Here is a 14,168-nt window from a genome sequence, read left to right on the forward strand (position 1 = left end):
AAATAAAATCTTTAAAAAAAAAAAAAAAAAAAGAGTTGCATGCTCTACTGACTGAGCCAGCCAGGCGCCCCTCTGAGACTTTTGTTAAAGGTTAATATTTCTAACATGATTACTAATTATATTGTTAGACTATTTTAAAAACACTTTCTTTTAAGTACTCTTTTTTGCTGTGTAAGAGGTAGCCAAATACATTTCCAAGTATTTAGCAGTATGAGTATACAATCATATTAAGGAGCGGATTAATTAACTTTTAAAAAAAATAATAGAGTTTTTACAGTAAACTTGGAACTTTTATTGAAGCTTGTGTTCACATTTTTCAAGATTGCTCCATGAGTATTTTCCTAGAAAGTAAATAATCTGTTATTTCCTGCTATGCTAGGTTATAAACCAGGTTAATGGAAGATTGCAAATAGAATAGAAATAATTGAGGAAAACATATAATACCCTATTGTTTGTTTGTTTGTTTCTGTTCCAGTTTCTTTTTCTAACATCCCACGAAAGCATTAATGGTGGGGAAATTTAAACTCTAAAATACAAGAGACAGACTAGACACCTGGGTGGCTCAGTTGGTTAAACGTCTGCCTTTGACTCAGGTCATCCCAAGGTCAGGCTCCTTGCTCAGCAGGGAGCCTGCTTCTCCCTCTGCTTGCCGCTCCCCCTGCTTGTGTTCTTTCTCTATTTCTCTGACAAATACATAAAATATTTTAAAAAATAATAAAATAAAATACAAGAGAAATGAAATAATTGATATATAAGTGTTGTAAATATGTACAAGTAAAAGTTACAAAGGTACAGAACTCACCCTTTGCAGCTATGCTAATTTTTTCACACAATAAAGTTGAATATAACATATACTGAAATTTGCAAAGGAAATTGGGAAGGGGGATTTTATCCAAATTCAGCTTGACATTTTCAAATGTCAGTTGCACTTTTTGGAACTGCCTTTGAGAATGTTGTGTATCACTATCTTGAAGTCAAAATATTAAGCATGGCAGGAATGTCTTTGAGGCTAAATACAAAACAAGGGATTCATTCATTCATTCATTTAACATTTACTGACTACTATTATGTCCCTTGTACTTGAGTAGATTCTGTCGTGCAAAGATAGCTGAGACACAGTAGGGAGAGAGACAGGTACAAAATCATAAAAATGATGGTGAATTGTGAAAAATGGTATTATGGTGTAAAGGTGTAAAGAAACATATGCTTGTAACAACAGAGCCCCCGAATACATGAAAACAAAGCCTGTCAAAATTGAAGTGAGAAATAGACAATTCAAAAATAATAGTTGGAAGACCAAGACCACACTTTCAATAATCAATATAATGTACACTTTAGATGAATGAATTGTAAGGTATGTGAATTATATCTTAACATACCTGGGTTTTTTTTTTTTTTTTAAGATATAGAAGGGCTTTGGTAATAAGGACTTCATATGGTAAATGGGCATCTAAAAATAACTCAGCTTTTCTGATTTCCTAAAGGAATATTATCACATACATTTTAAAAATGAAAAAGTATATATATGAGAGAAGTGTATTACATATAATTGTTTAAAACCATCCCTTCTATCACCCAATGATATCTAATTTTTTTAGCACTTGCTAACATTTAACATTCCATGCACATATTATATTTTTGTTGTAAAATAGATAATGCTGGGGCACTTGGATGGCTCAGTCGGTTAAGGATCTGCCTTAGGCTCAGGTCATGATCCCAGGGTCAGGCTCCAGCCCCGAGTTGGGCTTCCTGCTCCCTGGGGAGCCTGCTTCTCCCTCTCCCTCTCCTGCTCCCCCTGCTTGTGCTCTCTCTCTCTCTAATAAATAAAATCTTTTAAAAAATAAATTAATAAAAAATAAAAATAAAAAATAAAATAGATAATGTTTTAAAGTAGCATTGAATATATAATTCACATCCTTTCTAAATCTAAACATCTTGATAATTTCTTAAGCTATTAAATATTCTTTTAAAGCTGTATAGTATTTCATTGTATATCATAACTTATTTAGTCATTCCTCTTTTATGGGTGATTTAGGTTCATTCCAATTTTATGCTACAGGAGATGTAATGCTGTGATGAAAACAGGTATGCAAAATTTTTTTGTAGTTCTAAAAATTGGGACAACTAGCTCAAGAGATATACAATATTGTTAAAGTCTTCAGAATACTTTTACCAAAATATACTTAGAGTAAGAATTAAAAAAAGGGGGGTGCCTGTGTGGCTCAGTTGGTTAAGCGTCTGCCTTTGGCTCAGGTCATGATCCTGGGGTCCTGGGATTGAGCCCCGCATCGGGCTCCCTGCTCAGCGGGAAGCCTGCTTCTCCTTCTCCCTCTGTCTGCCACTCCCCCTGCTTGTGTGCTCTCTCTCTCTCTCTGTGTCAATAAATAAATAAAATCTTTTAAAAAAAAGAATTAAAAAAAGATTTTATTTATTTATTTGAGAGAGAGAACATGAGTGAACATGAGTAGGGGAGGGTCAGAGGGAGAAGCAGAGAGAATCTCAACTAAGCACTCCCCCTCCCCCCACAGTTGGAGCAGGACCATGGGACCTGACCCTAAATCAAGTCAACCCCTTAACTGACTGAGCCACACAGGCGCCCCATGAGTAAGAATTTTACAACAAATTTCTGTCAACATGACAGACAAAGCTGAAATAATATTTGCATAAAAATAATATTTTATTTTTGAGGCACCTGGCTGGCTCATTCGGTAAAGCATGGGACTCTTGACCTCAGGGTTGTGAGCTCAAGCACCACATTGGGCATGGGGCCTACTTAAAAAAAAAAAAAAGAAAAAAATCATATTTTATTAAGCTATTGAGGCTGATTTTTTAGTTCATGTCTACTGCTTATTTGCTACTTCTTTGCAAAGTACATTTCGTGTGCCATGCCTGTTTTTCAATGGGGATATTTATAATTTTTTGACTGAGGAGCTCTCTAAATGTTATGGATATTGACATTTGGTCTATCATATTACTGGAGTCTTTTTATATTCATTTAATTGCCTCTAAAACGCTGGAAACTAATATGTTATGTTTGCTATTCCTTATCCACTTCCTTCAGTATTCCTTCTTACATAAACACCAGTTTATCTGTGAAGTGGTGAAAAGATGAATAATCTGTGATTTTTCTGATACACATTAGAAATTATTTGGATTTGAACTAATTTTTACCCTTATTACATAGACTTTATACAATACCCAAATTGAAAATCACAACTGTTCTCCTACCAAATCATCAGATCTTTATCAATTTTACCTTGTTTACCTTTTTTTTTTAAGATTTTATTTACTCGTTTGACTGAGAGAGAGCACAAGCTGGGGGAGTGGCAGGCAGGGGGAGGGGGAGAAGCAGACCCCCCACAGATCAGGGGGAGTCCGATGTGGTACTTGATAGCAGGACCCCGGGATCATGACCTGAACCGAAGGCAGTCGCTTAACCAACTGAGGCACACAGGCACCCTGTTTTTTTTTTTTTTTTTTAAGATTTTATTTATTTGACAGAGAGAGACACAGCGAGAGAGGGAACACAAGCAGGGGGAGTGGGAGAGGGAGAAGCAGGCTTCCCGCGGTGCAGGGAGCCCGATGCGGGGCTCGATCCCAGGACCCTGGGATCATGACCTGAGCCGAAGGCAGATGCGTAACGACTGAGCCACCCAGGAGCCCCCAGGCACCCTGTTTACCTTCTAAAAAGACAATATTATTCTGTTTATATGTTTTCAGGGAATATACTCATCAATTTAAATGTGCAATGCTTTTCTTCTTAAGTAGAATAATTGTTTAAAGATTGACATAATGGCATATTCTTTATATAGAAAAACAATAAGATTTTAGAGATCATCTTATGTTTCACTTTTTTAATAAAAGAGAAGGTTGTAAAAACATTAATTGATTTAGAAATGTAAACTATCTAGTAAAAAATATTTAACATAAAATTTACCATCTTAATCATTTTTAAGTACACAGTTCAGTAGTGTTAAGTATATTCACATTGTTGTGCAAAAAAATCTCCATCTCCATGTAAGTTTTTCACATTGGAAATCTGAAACACTATGCCTATGTAAAGACTCCTCTTTTCCCTCTCCCCTTCCATGGTTATCACCATTCCACTTTCTGTCTCTATGAATTTGACTCATATAAGTGGAATCACACAGTATTTGTCTTTTTGTGATTGGTTTATTTCCCTTAGTATAATGTCCTTACGTTTCATCCATGTTGTAGCATGTGGCTGGATTTCCTTTCTATTTAAGACAGAATGATATTCCATTGCATGTACATACTACATTTTTAAAATCCATTTATCCATTGACTGAGATTTGGGTTGCTTTCACCTCTTGGCTCTTACAAATCATGCTGCTAGGAACATGGGCATGCAAATATTTCTTTGAGACATCATTTTTAATTCTTTTGGATATATACCCAGAAGTAGGATTGCTAGTTCATATGGTCGTTCTATTTCTAATTCTTTGCAGAAACTCCATTGTTTTCCACAGCAATTGCACCATATTTCCTGCCAATGGTGCATAAAGTTTCTAATTTCTCCACAACCTTACCAATACCTGTTTTTTTTTTAATAATAGTAGCAATCCTAATGGGTGTGAGATGATATCTCATTGTGGTTTTGATTTGCATTTCTATGAGGATTAGTGATGTCGAGCATTTTCTGTGCTTCTTGGCCATTTGTTAATCAGCCCCTTTATTTTTATTTTTACTTTTTTTAAGGGTTTATTTATTTATTTGTTAGAGAATGAGCACAAGCAGGGGGAGCTGCAGGCAGAGGGAGAAGCAGACTCCCCGCTGAGCAGGGAGCCCGATGCAGGACTCAAGCCCAGAAGCCTGGGACTGAGACCTGAGCCAAAGGCAGACACCCAACCGACTGAGCCACCCAGGTGTCCTAGAATTATTTTACATTCATGACTTTGGCAAAAAAATTATTAATGGCATTGTTTTTTTTATACTGGTATGTAATAGAACTGCAAGATTCTTTTTTTTTTTTTTAAGATTATTTATTTATTTATTTGACAGAGAGAGACCTAGCGAGAGCAGGAACACAAGCAGGGGGAGCGGGAGAGGGAGAAGCAGGCTTCCCACCGAGCAGGGAGCCCAATGCAGGACTCGATCCCAGGACCCTGGGATCATGACCTGAGCTGAAGGCAGACGCCCAACGACTGAGCCACCCAGGCGCCCGAACTGCAAGATTCTTTACTGCTATGCAGCTTTCAGTAGTTCATTTAAAGATGGAATATTTTTTGCATATCTAATTTTAAAATTTATTTATTTTTAAAGATTTTATTTATTTATTTAACAGAGAGAGACACAGTGAGAGAGGGAACACAAGCAGGGGGAGTGGGAGAAGCAGGCTTCCCACGGAGCAGGGAGCCCGATGTGGGGCTCAATCCCAGGACCCCGGGATCACGACCCAAGCAGAAGGCTGAGCCACACAGGCACCCCTAAAATTTATTTTGTTTAACTGTAAAAATTTATATTGTTATCTGATATAAATCCTTTACAAGTGAGCCATCTTTCACACTAGAAAATACATGTAAAATATATGGCATATTGTCTAGCGTATAAAAGAAATGCAATAAAAAGTATTTCCTGGGGCGCCTGCGTGGCTCAGTTGGTTGAGCTTCTGCCTTCAGCTCTCGTTGTGATTCCAGGCCAGCAAGCCTGGAATTTAAAAAAAAAAAAAAATTAAAAAAAAAAAAGATTCTCTCTCTCCCTCTGCCCATCTCCCTCCGCCCAAGCCCCTGTTCGTGCTTTCTTGTGCTATCTCAAATAAATAAATTAAAAAACATTATTTCCGAAAAACAAACTGAGGGTTCTAGAGGGGAAGGGGGGTGGGAGGATGGGTTAGCCTGGTGATGGGTATTAAAGAGGGCACATTCTGCATGGAGCACTGGGTGTTATACACAAACAATGAATCATGGAACACTACATCTAAAACTAATGATGTATGGTGATTAACATAACAATAAAAATTTAAAAAAATAAAAAAATAAAAAAATTATTTCCTACTAATTAGTACTTAAACATTTCTATTATTCTTAGAAGATATTTAAAAATATAATTTACCAATGAATTTCTTCCATGGTTGAAAACTTAAAACAGTCAGAAAAAGAAAGATTCTCTCTTTTTTTTTTTTTTTCATGTTCACCACAGCTTTTACTGAGAAAAGGAAGTGTTGAGCACCTACTCTGGGCCAGGCATTCTCCACCCATGATATTTAAATACTGAGCTTTAATCCCCATGAGAACCCCTAGAAAGAACACAGTCTCACTTTTTTTTTTATGATTTATTTATTTATTTGAGAGAGAGAGTGCGCACTCACGCACTCAGGCACTCGAGGGAAAGGAGGGGCAGAGGGAAAGAATCTCAAGTGGACTCCCTGCTGAGCGGGGAGCCCCAGGCAGGGCTGGGTCTCAGGACCCCGAGATCATGATCTCAGCCAAATCAAGAGACCCACGCTCAACTGACTGAGCCACCCAGGCGCTCCCACAGCCTTACTTTTATGTTGAAGTAGGCACAGAGAGGTTGAGCCATTTGCTAGAAGTCACAGAAACTGTTTTTTGTTTTTTAATATTTTATTTATTTATTTGACAGAAAGATACACAGCAAGAGAGGGAACACAGGCAGGGGGAGTGGGAGAGGGAGAAGCAGGCTTCCCGCTGAGCAGGGAGCCCGATGCGGGGCTCGATCCCAGGACCCTGGGATCACGACCCAAGCAGAAGGCAGACGCCCAACACCTGAGCCACACAGGTGTCCCTAGAAGTCACACAGACTTTAAAAAAGCATTTGAACTCTGGCTTCTGAGTAAGAGATCTGTAAGTTCTCTTTTCTTTTCTTTTCTTTTTTTTTTAAGATTTTATTTATTTATTTAATTGACAGGAGAGAGAGAGAGACAGCAAGAGCGGGAACAAGCAGGAGGAGTGGGAGGGGGAGAAGCAGGCTTCCTGCTGAGCAGGGAGCCCAATGCGGGGCTCAATCCCAGGACCCCGGGATCATGACCTGAGCCGAAGGCAGACGTTCAACAACTGAGCCACCCAGGCGCCCCGAGTAAGTTCTCTTTTCATTAAAAGCCTTAGAGTCACCATTTGTAGGATACTTGTGTGGGGTGAGGGGGTGGGATAGGGCATCCAGAGCCTCCGGACACCTGGATCTTCTAGTGTGGGGAAGGAGGCTGTCCCTTACCCTATGATCCATGTACATTTTTAGGGAGCAGGATGGGTTTTTGCAAATCTGCCCCTCCATTTTGTGAGACAGAATGTGGGTCCCCCCCCCCCGCCCCGTGATTGGCTGTGTGAGCGGCTCGGGGCGACTTCCTTGGTGTCAGCCGGGGTTTGCCAAAGCCTGGGTGTCCCAGTGTGAAAAAGGGGGCCTGTGCTTTCAATCATCCGGCTCCAGGCGCTGCGAAAGGACGCTGAGGCTGCGCTGGAACTTCTCAAGAGGTGCAGCCTGTGGCGCCCCCACGCCGCGGCTTCCCCAGAGCAGCCTCTCTCCGGAGCCTGGCTGCCGCCTCGTGGAACTCGGGCAAATGCAGGGCCATCTGACGTGCAGGGTGCTGGTTGTGCAGCAGCTGCTCGCTGGCCTCCTCTCGTGGCCCCCAGAGTTCCCCGCTCCCCAGCAGGAGCACCGTGGGTGCCGCGTGTGGCAGTGCCACCTCGCCCGGGCGCAGGGTCAGCCACCCTCATTGAGCACCCACAGCAGCAGCTTCACTTCCTGCTCGGAGGCCAGCGCAGCCTCTGTGCGTCTCCTTTGGAGCTGGCGCCACGTGCGATCCAGCTGGGACCCCTGGGACCTGAGCAGGGCGCCCTTGTCTGCGGCCAGTCCGGGCGGATCCCCTGCTGCCCCTGGCTGCGACGCCAGCACCAGCTCCACCATCCACCTCAGGGTGGCCCCGCGCTCCTCCAGCGGCGGCGCGCAGCCCAGCAAGGCCAGCGCCAGCACCTCGTGTCTCTCCAGAAGTTCCAACCTCAAGCAATGCCCATGGGGAAGTGTGAACAGCTCCAGGCCAGAGGCGACCCCCTTGGCACCCCGCTGAGCCTTGGTTCCCTCCTAGAAGGACTGTAGTCTGGCAGCCCACTAATAATAGGTAGAGGACGGCGCTCCCAGGATGGTGCGCCGGGAACAGGCCTTTGGCTTCTGGGGGCCGATTCTGGGGGCCCAGCAGGCAAGAGGGCTTGTTAGGGGGTCAGAAAGAGACCGCAGCCTGGGGTCTTGCAAAATTTCGGTTCTCTTTCTCCTCTTCCTCATCAACTTCCCACCATGGGGCCTCTGCTTCTGGGCCGCCATGGCCAGGGGGTGTTCCTTGGGCGCTGGGCGCACCGTTCGTTGGGAGGCATCCACATCATCCTGGAGCATCACTGAGGGTGTTCAAGGTGGCTTGGTGGGTGCCTTGGCATAAAGCTGCCCGTTAGAGGCCCTGAGGCTGTTAGCAATGGACCCCGGCAGAGCTGGGGTTTTCGGCAATACGAGATCACTACCTGTTCGAGGGAGGGCACATGTGGGCACACCTGAGGCTCCTGGTCCAGACTGGTCTTCTCTTGACGGCCCCATGGGCTCCAAACCTCTGGGTTGACTGCCACTCCACTTCCTAGCCCTGGGCCACTCTATCCGAGCTGGGCTGTCTGGGAGGGAGTCCTCACTAAAGCTGCGTCAAATAGGTCCTTGCTGTATCACAGGCCTGGAGGCCACAGCCCCTATGGCCCGGGACAGCGGACGCTGCCTCGTCACATAGCTAAGAGCCAGGGAGGGCAGGCTTGGGAAACGCTCATCCTCCAGCTGAAAGAGGGCTGTGTGCTGGCCTGGTTGGGGATGCAGGGCCACATGGAGCCCCTCGAAGTATAGGGCTGAGCCCCGCCAGCAGCAGGAGATCACTGGGGGGCCCCCATGGGACCAGGGACAGGAACTAAAAAGTCCCCATCTTGTTGACAGGAGGCCGTGGTCCCAGGGTTGGCTGGCAAACTCCTCTCCATCCTGTGGCACCTGCATGTGGGGCTCTTGGGTGTAGAGGGTCCAGGGTTTGAACTCTGTGCTTTCAATAGTCCTTAGTTTTCCGCATCTGGGCTGGGACCCACTGAGCTGTCAAGAGGCTGCCCTCCCCCACCCCCACCAGCTCCATGTTAAGTGCAGAGTCTGCTTGAGAGTCTCTCCTTCTTCCTCTGCCCCTCCCCACCCTCTCTCAAATAAATAAATAAAATTTTTTAAAAATAATATTTTAATAAATGGGTGGTGACAGATGGTAACTATACTTATGATGGTATACATATCATAATGTGCATAATTGTCAAATCACTATGTTGTACTTCTGAAACTAATATAATATGTCAAGTATACTTCAATTTCTATTTTTTATTTATTTGTTAAAGTTTAAATTTTAGAGAATGATACTCCCTAGGGAGCTATTTATAAGTTGTTTTTCTTTTTCTCTTCTTTTTTTTTTTTAAAGATTTTATTTATTTATTTGAAGAGAGAGACACAGCAAGAGAGGGAACACAAGCCAGGGGAGTGGGAGAGGGAGAAGCAGGCTTCCTGCTGAGCAGGGAGCCCGATGTGGGGCTCGATTCCAGGGCCCTGGGATCATGACCTGAGCCAAGGGCAGACTCTTAACGACTGAGCCACCCAGGTGCCCCAGTATAAGTTGTTTGTCTTTATTTAAAAATTCATTAAAATCTTGAAGACAATTTAATAAAGTTACCATTATTTCGATCAGATGTGTTACTTTTATTATCTTCAATCTCAGGTTAGAAAAAATAATTTATTCAATTAATTCCTTTTGACATTACTCATTTTTATGAATGTAAAGGAGTGTTTACTTTTAAACTCTGGAATTCAAGTGTCATAAAGCATCAACTTGTCTTTAGATGTCATAATGGCTTTTATACTGAGACACTAAAAAAATATATCCCATGATAAAAACTAGGTTATCACAACAGGAGAGTATAAAGCTTTCTTTTTTTTCTTTTTTTTTTTAAGATTTTATTTTTGTGAGAGAGAGAGAGCACACCTGCGCAAGTGGGGGTGGGGGGCAGAGGGAGAAGCAGGGAGCCGGATTCCGGACTGGATCCCAGGACCCTAGGATCACGACCTGAGCCGAAGGCAGAGGCTTAACTGACTAAGCCATCCAGGTGCCCTGAAGAATATGAAGCTTTCTTTTCTTTTTAAAGACTATTTATTTGAGAAAGAGAGAGAGAGTGCACACAGGCAGCACACAAATGCACGCATATGTGGGGAGGGGCAGAGGGAAAGGGAGAGAGTCTTAAGCAGAGTGCGCTGAGCTTGGAGCCTGACTCAGGGCTGGATCTCACGACCCTGAGATCAGGACCTGAGCCAAAATCAAGAGTCCAATGCTTAACCTACTGCACCACCCAGGTGCCCCAAGAGTATAAAACTTTCTTAGCATGTGACCTCAAAAATGCCCTTTTGCTAGTGTAACTGAACTAAGGTTGACTTCACTCTTTGATGAGTCACAGATATTACACCAGGTGAGTTGTAGCACAAAGGAAACTTTATTTGCAGCAAATAAGGAGATCACAGGGAATAACTTGCAAAGCTGTGACTTCCTAAGCAAGGGTGGATAGGTTCTTTTTATTTAGGGTTAGGATGAATTTTTTTTTTTTTAAGGATTTTATTTAGGGGCACCTGGGTGGCTCAGTCATTAAGCATCTGCCTTCGGCTCAGGTCATGATCCCAGGGTCCTAGGATTGAGCCTTGCAACAGGCTCCCTGCTCAGCAGGAAGCCTGCTTCTCCCTCTCCCATTCCCCCTGCTTGTATTCCCTCTCTCGCTGTCTCTCTCTCTGTCAAATAAATAAATAAAATCTTTAAAAAAAGAAAAGATTTTATATATTTATTTGAGACAGAGAGAGAGAGAATGAGCAGGGGGAAGGGGCAGAGGGAGAGGGAGACTCCCCATGGAACAGGGAACCCAATGTGGGGCTCAATCCCAGGATCATGACCCGAGCTGAAGGCAAATGCTTAACCAACCGAGCCACCCCAGGTGCCCCAGCATGAATATTTTTTAAAAAGTGATCCTGGGGGGCATCTGGCTGGCTCAGTTGGTAGAGCATGCAACTCTTGATCTTGGGGTCATAAGTTCAAGCCACACATTGGGTGTAGAGCTTACCTGAAAAAAAAAGATCCTCATCATCATATGTAGAGGTGGGCATAAGGTCATGCATGTACCTTAAGGAAACATGCCTATGCATACATTGCATGTTATGTAAATGAAGCGTGTGTTCCTCCTTGGGTGCAGATTTTAGTATTATAATGATGTAAAGGTAATTGTCAGTCATTCTGATGAGGGAACAGAAGGCAAGCTGAGGACAAAGCAGAAGCTGACACCCCACGACGCGCCCCCCCCCCCATGGGATATATGTGACATTCCTCAGGCACTCCTGGCTGCCCTAAAGCTAAGGAAAGGAAAAACAAATAGTTAAACTTACAGAGATCACAATCCTACAAGACATGAGTCTCCCTCAGTTTACCAGTCTTAGCAATCTATAAGAACAAAGCATTTCTATCAGTAACCTAGCTTCCAGAAGGAAATGTAGATACAATTAAATGTCCTTATAACCTGCAGCTATTGACAGATAGCGGGCAGAATGTAATGTTGAATGTATATATTTGAAGCGGGCAGAATGTAATGTTCCTCCAAGAAGCTCCCAACTATCCTAATGTCAGTGCCTTGTTAGAGGGAAAAACAACCTTAACTTGACAATGGCCAGGCCTCTGGTATCCTGTGAATCTTCTTTAACATATGAAAATCCTTTTGAAACCTCCCTTTTCCTTCCCTCCCCCAATCCCATAGTATATAATCAGCCACCCCTCACAACCCCGGGGCAGCAGCTCTTTGTGCCCACAGTCCCTGTCCCCGTGCTTTAATAAGCCACCATTTTGCACCAAAGACCTCTCAAGAATACTCTTGGTTGTTGGCTCCGGATTCCACCCCACTGAACCTCACCTATATTTCAAAACCCTATCAGTTCTGGAAGTCACTCCATGGTCCATGTGTGCAGGCCAACCCTGGTTCAGTCCAACCCTGTTATTTTAGGGATCAAGACACCTAGCTCAAGTGAGGTTAGTTTTTCGTTTTGCAACACTCAGCTAGGAGTTGGCAGAGGAAAACTAGAGATTAGTTTTCTGAGTCACATTATATTGCCAATCAGGGAAACCATGGCAGAGGAAGGTGGTTGGATATTATATTTTTATTTTTTAATTGTCAAGACACACCTAGACACACCTAGAGCATCTTAAAATTTAGAAACTTAGTTAAGAAGTTTAAATTGGAGATAATTCTGCTACCATTTTGAAATACCTACCCTCAAATAAATGGGAGGTCGAAGGAAATGTATCCAAAAAATGAAATTGGGCAAACAATCAACTAAGCTTGTTGTTTTTCTTATCCCTTGTATTTTATTCTGCGACATTAAAGATATACTTTTCATAATTACATTTGCTGGATCAGTTCACAAAGTCCTGATAAGGTTTTCCACGAGCAACATGCTTCCCATGTTCTCATCTGTTTAAAGCTCTTATTATCTTTGCTTCTTTTCTCTTTCCACTATGTTGGACATGGTGCCTCTCCTCCCCCACCCCCAGCCTTTTTTTCTCATTAGGATTGCAGGTTCGTGAGTTCCATTATTTAAGCTCAGACAGAGAGAAGAAATGTAATTGAGGTCCTTCCTAGAGTAGAGCCCAGAAAAATGTGTGATTCCCTTTTTCTTTTGGACCCTCATCTTTCCCATGCAATGAATAAGAATAGTTTGTGGCAGACCCCCTTGTACTCACACACTCCGATACACAGCTGGTGGATTGTTTAGCGCTCGGCATGTAGCCTGACCTGCACCAACAACCAGAGTTGGGGCCAGGCACATAGCTTCTGTCATAGCTGCATGCAGAAAATGCACAAAGCTGAGTTTGGAAAGTGAGAAAAAGGATAAAAATGTCTAAATATCAAATATTCAAACTCTTTTCAGTCAATCCACTTTATATGTGGAAAACCCCTACATTCCCTTTATCTGCTTAAGGACAACTTCCAATGGATTAATCAGGGTATTTTACTGTCTTCCAGTTAGAGTAAAAAATGAAACATCACAATAAACCTGTTATCAGAGATTTTTATTTCCATTTGTTAACAACGCAGGTAGAAAAACACACAAATTCGCCTTCTGTATCTAGACTACTGGAGAGCGATTGTTGTTCAAAATGATAATCCAAAAATGTACCTTATGTTCAAACATGGAAAAAGCTCTTTTTGCTTTTTATTAATATAATTTAACTGAATTTGGTTTTACTAATTCAACAAAGAGAAGCAATAGTCTTTAGAGTATTTTTATTCAGCAAAAACTTGAACAAAAATAAATTTAGCTGCATTTTTATCAGAAAATTGATTTGGTCAAGACATCCTATTTCCTGAGCATTTTGGTTCAGGCTTCATAATTTAGTATCTATCCCTGAAACCACCTTTGAGACATGGTATTTTAAAAATTTCGTTCCCCCAAAATTCAAAGAAACATATTCTTTTTAATAGGGAAAACATTTTTCAATTTTGCCATATTTTTTGACTGTGATATCAAATACCTTATGTTTTTTGGATAAAATAATGCATTCTGTAAGAGATCTACACCCCTCATTAATGACTGCTTCATTTTCTGGCCTGAATCCTGTTTGTTGCTCCCCTGCATTCAGATATTCAGATAAATTATCTACTTTCACTGAAGCATTACTAGCTATATACTTAGGCATAATTAAAAACTCTGAAGTTTTCTTAGCAATACATGAGCTCTTTGTTTGTTAAGAACCTTCTGCAAGTGAATAGAACATTTTGTAGTCTCTCTACTATTATACAAAATACCACAGAATAATAATCACAATTATCTTCTTTCTTTCATTAAACATTCCACTGAAAATCTATTCATGTTCAAGTACTTTTGTTAAGTAACATTCACCATTTGTTCTCATTTTTAATACAAAAAGGGTTTGCCATAATTGCAGGCTTGTGTACCAAACTCATGTTTTTAAAAGATGCGGCATCTTCTGGTTTTCATATTTCAGAACACGGAAATAAGTAAAACATAAAGGAACTGCAATGCCCTTAAAAAATATTAAATCAACACCTTCAACTCCAGCTTTTGTATTTAGCTTTAAGGTCCCTTGGGCTTATTCTTTGGTT

General features: G+C 42.0%; 1 pseudogene; it reads right to left on the reverse strand.

The window, feature by feature from the left end:
* Positions 1–7,383: 7,383 nt before the first annotated feature.
* Positions 7,384–8,358, reverse strand: LOC110576347 (annotated as a pseudogene).
* Between the last annotated feature and the right edge of the window lie 5,810 nt (positions 8,359–14,168).

The sequence above is a fragment of the Neomonachus schauinslandi genome, chromosome X (genome assembly GCF_002201575.2).
Source record: "Neomonachus schauinslandi chromosome X, ASM220157v2, whole genome shotgun sequence".
Lineage (NCBI taxonomy): Eukaryota > Metazoa > Chordata > Mammalia > Carnivora > Phocidae > Neomonachus > Neomonachus schauinslandi.